Raw genomic sequence first — 9,509 nt, 5'->3', positions numbered from 1 at the left:
ACCGCCCAGCCAGGGGGCGAGTGTCAGAAACGTTCCTGAGACAGGCCACCCAGGGATGGGGGGACTAGCTCTTCAGATGGTTACCGTTCCACCATTGGTTCTCCGGAGTCCAGTGGTACCCCAATTGTCAGAAGAGCGAATTTCTCCGTCCCTGGGTCCCAAGAGGGCGAGGCTGGCGGCTTGCGACCCTGTGGAACAGCCTTGCTCCCCCCAGCCCCCTCTTGTTCGCCAGCCCGCAACACGAGGCGGTCGAGGACCCGGTCATCCGCCTTCTCTCCCGTCCTCTGTTGCCCCGTGGAGACAGGTAAGTGCAGCACGGCTCACTCAGACCCCGCTTCGGGCCGCCCACGGGCCTTCCGAGCCGGGTCCCTGCCCTCCACCGCGCTGCCCCACCCCGGGTATGCCTGTGTTACCCTTGGTCCCCCTGGTTCGCGTTCGTCGAGGCCTGGAAAGTGCTCTCCAACCCGTCCGGCTGGCTCCTCCGTACCATCAGGCTCGGCTACACGATTCAGTTCCGCCGGAGTCCGCCCAGGTACAGTGGCATTCGCCACACTTCAGTGTCGAGCGAATCTGCTCCTGTCATGCGCGCGGAGATCGCGGTCCTGCTGGCGAAGGACGCGATAGAGCCGGTGTCGGTAGCCGATATGAAGGCCGGCTTTTACAGCCCGTACTTCATTATACCCAAGAAAGGGGGTGGGTTACGACCAATCCTGGACCTGCGAGTCCTGAATCGGGCCCTTCACAAGCTCCCGTTCAGAATGCTGACGCAGAAACGCATCTTCCAATGTGTCCGTCCCCAGGATTGGTTTGCAGCGATCGACCTGAAGGACGCGTACTTTCATGTCTCCATCCTGCCGCGACACAGGCCATTCCTGCGTTTCGCGTTCGAGGGTCAGGCGTATCAGTACAAAGTCTTACCCTTCGGGCTGGCCCTGTCACCCCGTGTCTTTACGAAAGTTACGGAGGCAGCCCTCGCTCCCATGAGAGAGCAGGGCGTTCGCGTTCTCAACTATCTCGACGACTGGCTGATACTAGCTCAGTCTCGGGAGCTGTTATGCGAACACAGGGATTGGCTGCTCCAGCACATCAGCCAGCTGGGTCTTCAGGTCAACTGGGAGAAGAGCAAACTCGCCCCTGTGCAGAGGATCTCTTTTCTCGGTTTGGAGCTGGACTCGGTCCAACACACGGCGCGCCTCACAGAGGATCGCGCCCGGTCGGTGCTGAACTGCCTGAATTTTATCAAGGGCAGAACAGTGGTTTTTCTGAAACAGTTTCAGAGGCTCCTGGGGCATATGGCAGCCGCAGCCGCAGTTACGCCGCTCGGCCTGCTTCATATGAGACCACTCCAGCACTGGCTTCGCGACCGAGTCCCGAGGTGGGCGTGGCGGAGAGGCACGCTCCCTGTGAGAATCACCGCGGCCTGCCTCCAAACCTTCAGCCCGTGGTCGGACCTTTCGTTTCTCCGGGCCGGTGTGTCCCTAGAACAAGTGTCCAGGCATGCTGTGGTCTTCACAGACGCCTCCAACACTGGCTGGGGGGCCACGTACAACGGGCATGCAGTAGCTGGCACCTGGACGGGGTCCCACCTGCATTGGCACATCAACTGCCTCGAGTTGTTAGCAGTACTCCTTGCTTTGAGACGCCTCAGGACGACGCTGCTCGGCAAGCACGTACTGGTCCGGACGGACAGCACTGCGGCCGTTGCGTACATCAACCGCCAAGGTGGTCTACGTTCCCGCCGCATGTCACAACTCGCCCGCCACCTCCTCCTATGGGGTCAGAAGCATCTGAGGTCGCTTCGTGCCGTTCACATCCCTGGCCTGCTCAATCGTGCCGCCGACGAGCTCTCACGACAGATTGTGGCCTCGGGAGAATGGCGGCTCCATCCCCAGGCGGTCCAGCTGATATGGGACCACTTCGGGGCCGCACAGATAGATCTGTTTGCCTCTCCGGACTCGTCCCATTGCCAGTTGTTTTATTCCCTCGAAACGGATGCACTGGCTCACAGCTGGCCCCGGGGCCTCCGCAAGTATGCGTTTCCCCCAGTGAGCCTTATTGCACAACTACTGTGCAAAGTCAGGGAGGAAGAGGAGCAGGTTTTGCTAGTTGCCCCTTATTGGCCCAACCGAACCTGGTTCCCCGAACTTTTTCTCCTCTCGACAGCTCCTCCCTGGCCTATTCCTCTGAGAGAGGACCTACTCTCTCAGGGACGGGGCACCATATGGCACCCGCGTCCAGACTATTGGAGACTCCATGTGTGGTCCCTGGACGGGACGCGGAGGTTTTAGGTAGTCTACCACAGGCAGTCGTAGATACCATCACGTCAGCGAGAGCCCCCTCTACGAGGCTTGCTTACTCCCTGAAGTGGAAACTGTTCGTTGAGTGGTGTGCTTCTCAAGGAGAAGACCCCCGAAGGTGTTCGGTCATTTCCGTGCTTTCTTTCCTGCAAGAGGCTTTGGAGCGTCGGCTGTCCCCCTCCACCCTCAAAGTGTATGTCGCCGCTATTGCCGCACATCACGATGCAGTAGACGGGAAATCCCTGGGGAAGCATGACTTGATCGTCAGGTTCCTGAGGGGAGCGAGGAGGTTGAATCCGCCTCGCCCCCCCTCTATACCCTCATGGGACTTATCTCTGGTGCTAACCGCACTGCAGAGACCGCCCTTCGAGCCTTTACAGGTAGCAGAGTTAAAAATTCTGTCCCAAAAGACAGTTCTCCTACTTGCTTTGGCCTCCATCAAGAGGGTAGGGGACCTGCACGCATTTTCGGTCAGCGAATCGTGCCTGGAATTCGGGCCGGCTAACTCTCACGTTATCCTGAGACCCCGGCCTGGATATGTGCCCAAGGTTCCTACCACCCCCTTTCGGGACCAGGTGGTGAACCTGCAAGCGCTGCCCCCGGAGGAGGCAGACCCAGCCCTGGCTTTTCTCTGCCCCGTTCGCGCCCTGCGCTTGTACGTGGACAGAACGCAAAGCTTTAGGACCTCAGAGCAGCTCTTCGTCTGTTATGGAGGTCAGCGGAAGGGAAAGGCTGTCTCCAAGCAGAGGTTGGCCCACTGGATAGTGGATGCCATCATCTTGGCGTATGAGTCCCAAGGTGAACCCTGTCCCCCCGGACTGCGAGCTCACTCCACAAGGAGTGTTGCCGCTTCTTGGGCGTTGGCGCAGGGTGCCTCGCTGACAGATGTCTGTAGAGCTGCGGGCTGGGCGACACCTAATACGTTTGCTAGATTCTATAGCCTACGTGTCGAGCCGGTTGCTTCCCGTGTGCTCTCTTCTCATAGAAGCCAGTAACACCGTGAGCCCCGGTTCAGTGTCGGCTTGCTGCGCCATTCCCCTCTTACGGACCGGATACGTGCGCCATTTCGCTCCGGTGGAATTCCCTTGTCCGGAACCTGTTGAGCTCCTCCGTACCCCCCCCAACGTCGGACGTGGCGGAACGTCTGGTGTTAGGCCTACCACTCGTATGCAGTGTGGAACCTGTGTTAGGCTGGGTCCATATGTTGCGGTCCCTACGGCGACCCCATATGTGTATTCTTCCACGATACGGCTCCCCAAGGTGAGCCCGTGTCTTTCCCTTGGCAGAGTCCTGCCGTCACTGTAAATTGGTGTGTCTCCCCCCTCTCTAGGCTGGAGCCACCCCAGTGACATTCCATATGTTATACTGCCCGGCTCTCCGCCCAGTTCATATGTGTATTTCCCCCCCCCTTTCGGGTTGGTTGGGCTCCGCAGCGTCCCTTCCTTCCAATGTTGGGCACGCTTTCCCAGTGTTACCAAGTCTAACTGAGTGGGTCTTGTGGAACAGCAGCGACTTCCTGGCCTAAGCCCTGTCCTTTTCCGCTACAACGTCGGGAGGATCAGAAGGCTTTTGTCTAGGCACTGGAAGGTGGCAGCGTTAGTGGCGTGTTCAATGGTTGATCCCATTTCAGTCGCGTCGACTACGTCCGACGTTATCGACTGAAAGGGAACGTCCTGGTTGCGTATGCAACCCACCGTTCCCTGAAGGAGGGAACGGAGGACGTAGTCCCCTTGTCACTACCGCTGGACCACCGCTGACTCCGAGTTACGCTCGGCTCCTCAGCGAAAAGCAAATGGTGCGTGCATCCACTTCCGTATTTATACCCGCGCTGCGGGGCGGAGTGTGAGATGCAAATCTCGCACGCCAATGTGTATTGGCTCGTTCAATAATACTCGAAGACGATAGGCTCCCTAGCGTGATCCCATTTCAGTCGCGTCGACTACGTCCTCCGTTCCCTCCTTCAGGGAACGGTGGGTTGCATACGCAACCAGGACGTTCTGGCATGTTTTCTAGAATTGTATTTTTAAACAGCAGGGTTTTTTTCAGAATTTTTACAGATGTAAGCTGAAACATGGAAGACCTTTGACCCAGTTCTTGTTTGTTTTTTTGTTCTGAGTTCCTTTTTAATCAAAATATTTTAAGCTGTTTTATAGTCTAAAATGTTAAATTATCTCTTAGTTGAATGGATTACCTGGGGATGTTTTTTTTTACCGTCTTAACGGTTATTGTCACTATGTACTGCTACCCGCATAAATATTTCCTTGCTTTCTTCCATGGAAGAAATAACAGCAACAACATGAGGGTGAGTAAAAAAAATAATAATAATAATCATTTGTGGCCGAAATTCTGCCTTTCAAAGTTTGGCGAGTTACAAGTTTTTCTTTTTCTCTGGTCTTTTTTTGGTCTGTTAAACAATAACCTTTCACCTTTCAAGTTTCAGACATCAGTTTTCTACAAATCCTTTGAACAATCAGACAATGGGTTTCCACTAAAGGCAGCTGATTGAGAAGGACATGTTAGAAAGTGTCCTTGCTCGATATCAAAATCAGCATTCCAAAAGGCTTTCTAGGTTAGGAGAGGTGAGACTTATTTAGATGGGGAGAGGTTGTATGAGATAGAGACGTATTTAAGGATTGAGGTATGGAGTTATAACCTGACAGCGCGGAGTCCTCGCTGCCCTGAGTGCTCTCAGTAGTGGAGTGACAGAGATGGATGTGGCTGCACTGCAGTGCTAACGTCCTCAGCCTCAGGGTCAGTGCAAAGCAGGGGAACAATCCCATCAACCTCTCCTGCAGGAATAGCACCCCCTAAACTGACTGGCTTCTGTGAACTAAGAGGCATACATACTGGCCGTTAGCTTATCTGCTAACACTTTATTGTGATGGTCCTTCAACAGACATTCTACTGATTATAACTTTGCAACTACATGTCAACTTATCAGTCTTCTAATACTCTACTAACACTCTAATGAGAGTACACGTGTATGTGTAAGTATGTAACACATGTATGTAAAACAAGAAAGTCTCTTCTTACTCTATGTGGAATTATTATTGTTCTTGAAACATAAAATAAGTTAATTTACCGTATGATTCAGGAAAGAGCATTTGATTAGTACTGATTGAAATATTAACTTTACCTAGGAAGGGCTGATCACGGCAAGATTTGCTGTGACTCACTAGGAGCTCTTGTGAGGATTGGCTCTTAAAAGAGCTGTTGAGTTTGATATTGTAGAGATCTTTAAAAAGGACTAAGTAATCCTGCACGAGACAGAAAGAAAGGTAATTTTATTGAATTATATGCAAGTAGAAAGTTCATATATAACTGTAGGATTTATTTCTGTAAAGAGTTTTGCATTATTAAATGTTAAATGCATTTTTATGCAATAAGTTTAATGATATGATGGCATTTCGATTAATAAAAGTATGTGGTGGTGATGCCGCAGTGGATAAGACACATGACTTTGGTGTGAGAGACCTAGGTTTGAATCCACTGTGAGACACCAATGTGTCCCTGAGCAAGACACTTAACCCCTAGTTGCTCCAGAGGCGTGCGACCTCTGAAATATAGCAATTGTAAGTCGCTTTGGATAAAAGCGTCAGCTAAATGAATAAAAGTATGTATTTAATACCAAGCAATATTCATATGAATTTGTTTAAAAATAACACGATTTACAATGCAAACGGGACAGTTATCAGCAGTGTAACGGATCTGATCATGACAAAATAATCGAGTATCTAATGTCATGTGACAAGTCAAATGAGCTTTTCCACTCTTGCAAACAGGTAGGTTATGAGGTGTGGAGAGACATCATGTATCGTTGGAACATGAACAGACAGGGTCCAATTTGTAATCATTTTAAAGAATACAATGCAATTAATGTAAACTTTCTGACAGTGTGAGGATCATACGACTACTTTCCAAGAAGGGGCGCAACTGATTTACAAATATCGCGATAAATATGTACAGGAATTGAGGCAGTAGCCAATGACAACAGTGGGAGTAAAAGCTGCAGGATTATGTACGAGTATACAAATATGTACGAGTATGGAACAAATTTGACAACTTGTTAAATCTTGTGAATTATTAAGACTTAGAGACTATGTTTGTACTGATTGGGCTATGGCTTTTGTAAGAAAAGGTATAAGAAACAACAAATGCTTGATAAAATGTTTGATTAAAGGTTAAAACCAACACATCTCCTCAAACAATAATGAGCTGACTGACTCTGAAAGGCCCTTTTGGTCTTTTCAGCTGAAAAAAATAGAAAAGAAAATATCAATCTGTATAATATATAGGATTATTTAAAGGAACAAGTACAGATTTTTTGGATTTTGATTTATTAGGCATTAAAAGCATGGTAAGTGTTGTGGTTACTAAGCATTTACAACAAATGACACATTAAAACTACCAATACTGTGGTAAAAGCATGGTAAGTTCTGTGGTTAATGTCCTTTCACTACACCTATCACAGTAAAAATAAGGTTACTGTGGTAAAAGCATGGTAAGTGTTGTTTTTACTGTGCTTCTACTACAAATACCACTTTGAAACTAATTGTACTACTTTGAACCTGATATGAATATGATTAACTGATTGTAGGTCAATAGCATGTCACGTGTATCAACAAACAGAAAAGACATTATAACAAACATTATTTGGACAGTGAATTTACAACTACTTACCAACATCTGACACATGTAAACTGGTGCCAAATATCACGATGTGTTCGGCATAAGACTTCTTCAGCGGGATTTCCTACTGATAAAATTCGGCGTCTGTTGTTGACGCCACAGGTTCCCCATTGAAACCAATGGAGTTCCTAAGAGTGTGACGTCCAGAGAGTGACGCAGAGGGGCGCCTTCGGCATTTTATAAATGAGGCCTGAAGTTTTAAACATAGTACTTGAATCTTTTGTGATAGCTGAATTACTAGAGGAGTATTTATCTGGAGTTATGAATTATGACGAGTCTTAGGGGCCGTTTTCAAATTAAAAGGGAATACTTTTATGTGTTTTGGCTGTTCATTTACATGACAATGCCGTTTTGGGGGCCTCAAAATGCAAACTTTTGAAAAAGGGTTTCAGATGGCACGTTTTTGAAAATAATACGTTGTTGTCTCCATCTAACTACAAAAGCAAGAATTTTTGAAATGGTGATGTCATGTCCATGCATATTAGTGTTTAGTCTAGGAACGTAGTTTTTTTTTTTTTTTTTTTTACAAAGCGACATCACCAACAACTGGCCTGGAATGCATAATACAGCGTTTTAATAGTTTCGCTGATCCGTATGAACGGGGATCGTTTTGATAACTTGTTGTCTCTACGCTTCCATTTTTAGTACACCGTTGTCATTTGATTGTACCCTCTTATTTTATTGTTATTTAATGTTTATCTAACATATCACAAATATGAAAAATACATTCTGCACATGGCAAACATTATCCACATGTGCAGTATAGGCATAAGATCAAATTACTTAAAAGACGTCTTTCTTGATATGTGGCAGGAAGAATGCTAAATCTAACTTTCCAAGAAAAAGAGCTCAAGGTAAAGGAGAAAAGTATAGTGATCTAAGAAGGAAGATCAAAGATTGTCGCTGTGTTTCCTACACCATTAAAACACCATTATAAAGCAGTATATGCAGCCACAATGCATCCTTCTTTTCTATGCAACTGCAGTTATCTGCCTGGGCTTCCCACTTTGGGCTCACAATCAGGTAAATTGCTTTCTTATCTGGTATATGTGTCATTGTGGATGCGAGTGTGCTGTTAAATCTAAAATGTACTGTGCACCATGTTGTCAGGGGTGTTGACTGAGAGAATTTCAGGTACCCCTTTATAGCATGTCCTACTTTATACTCTTTTGCACCTTTATACTATTTTTTATTTAATGGTATAAATGCAATGTGGTATAATGGTAGACTGTGACATCTACATACATAATGAAAATATTAAACTATAGCAAGTGGCACTAATTCTAAACAGAGCAGATGGTGGAGAGAGTGATCATGGAAATGAATACATTTCCAGTTTGTGTACAACAATATACACTTGTCATCTAAAGGAGGTGTAGTTTCATCAAGAGAGAGTAAAAATAACAAATTAAAAATGTGTGTCTTCACGGTTGTTCTCATTTCTCATTTCTTCAGTTTTCTCACATGATATGAAAAGATCCCTAGAAAACCCAGAATCTTTTCTAGATGTGGAAGGATATTCCCAAATTACACTGTGGAAATGGTCAGTAGTGGCCCACATAATGTCATCATGTTTTTAATAACCAGTTTGTTTTTCCCTGTATGCAAATCGTCTTGGTTACAAATGTAACCCTCGTTTGCTGAAGGAGGGAACTGAGACATTACGTCGGAACTGACCGACGACCGACTGAAAGGGAACCATATTTTGCATTTACATAACATTAGAAAACAAGAGAACGGTCAATGCTTTTGAAATGGATCTACATATGTCAGGTTATCATATTGTAACTTTGCTGAGTAATTTACAATCTTAGAGGGGATTGAGATATAAGGCGAAATATTAATATTTTAAGCTATGAAAAATATTTAGTATCTTCATCCAAATAAGAAAATGGCAACAATGAAAACTTACTCGGTTACGTACGTAACCTTGGTTCTCTCCAAGGATGCTTACGCTACGGGTAAAGTCATCTTTTCTCGAGATATGAAGCCAAAAAAATTTCCTAATTTTTCCATTTATTGTCAACGCAGTGCAGCAGCTAGCAGACCTAGAGCAGGCTCGGAGGCTGCTCACTGATTTTCATCTCTTCAGCGAAGCTCTCCGCATCGCTGGACTCTGAGAGAAGCCGCCGTCATCTTCAGCCTTCCGTGCCTGCTAAGCATCCACTTCATTCGTCCCAGGGATTCCCGGGGAACATAAATAGTGGGAATCAGGCGGCCAGCAGCGCGGGCCAGCACATGTTCATAAGCACTTATAAGGCATACAGAGCGGCGTTGCCGGTCTATATAAACCTTCCTCATACAGTGCAGCTCAACCAGGAGAGCTAAGGTCACGTGATAGTAGTCTGCGCACGATCAGTTCTGGGCAGAACATACACACCGCTCATACTGACAGAAGTCTAGCCTGCAGGGCGGGAACTTCCAGGTTATAAAACCTAACGAATTTGGATGGGGAAGCTCAGCCTGCCGCGTCACAAATGTCGTGAATGGAAATCCCGCTGGACCAAGCCCACGACAAGGCCA

Source organism: Siphateles boraxobius, unplaced genomic scaffold, assembly GCF_051911475.1.
Source record: "Siphateles boraxobius isolate OS27281-9 unplaced genomic scaffold, OSU_SipBor_1 7, whole genome shotgun sequence".
Lineage (NCBI taxonomy): Eukaryota > Metazoa > Chordata > Actinopteri > Cypriniformes > Leuciscidae > Siphateles > Siphateles boraxobius.
This window is presented reverse-complemented; position numbering follows the sequence as displayed.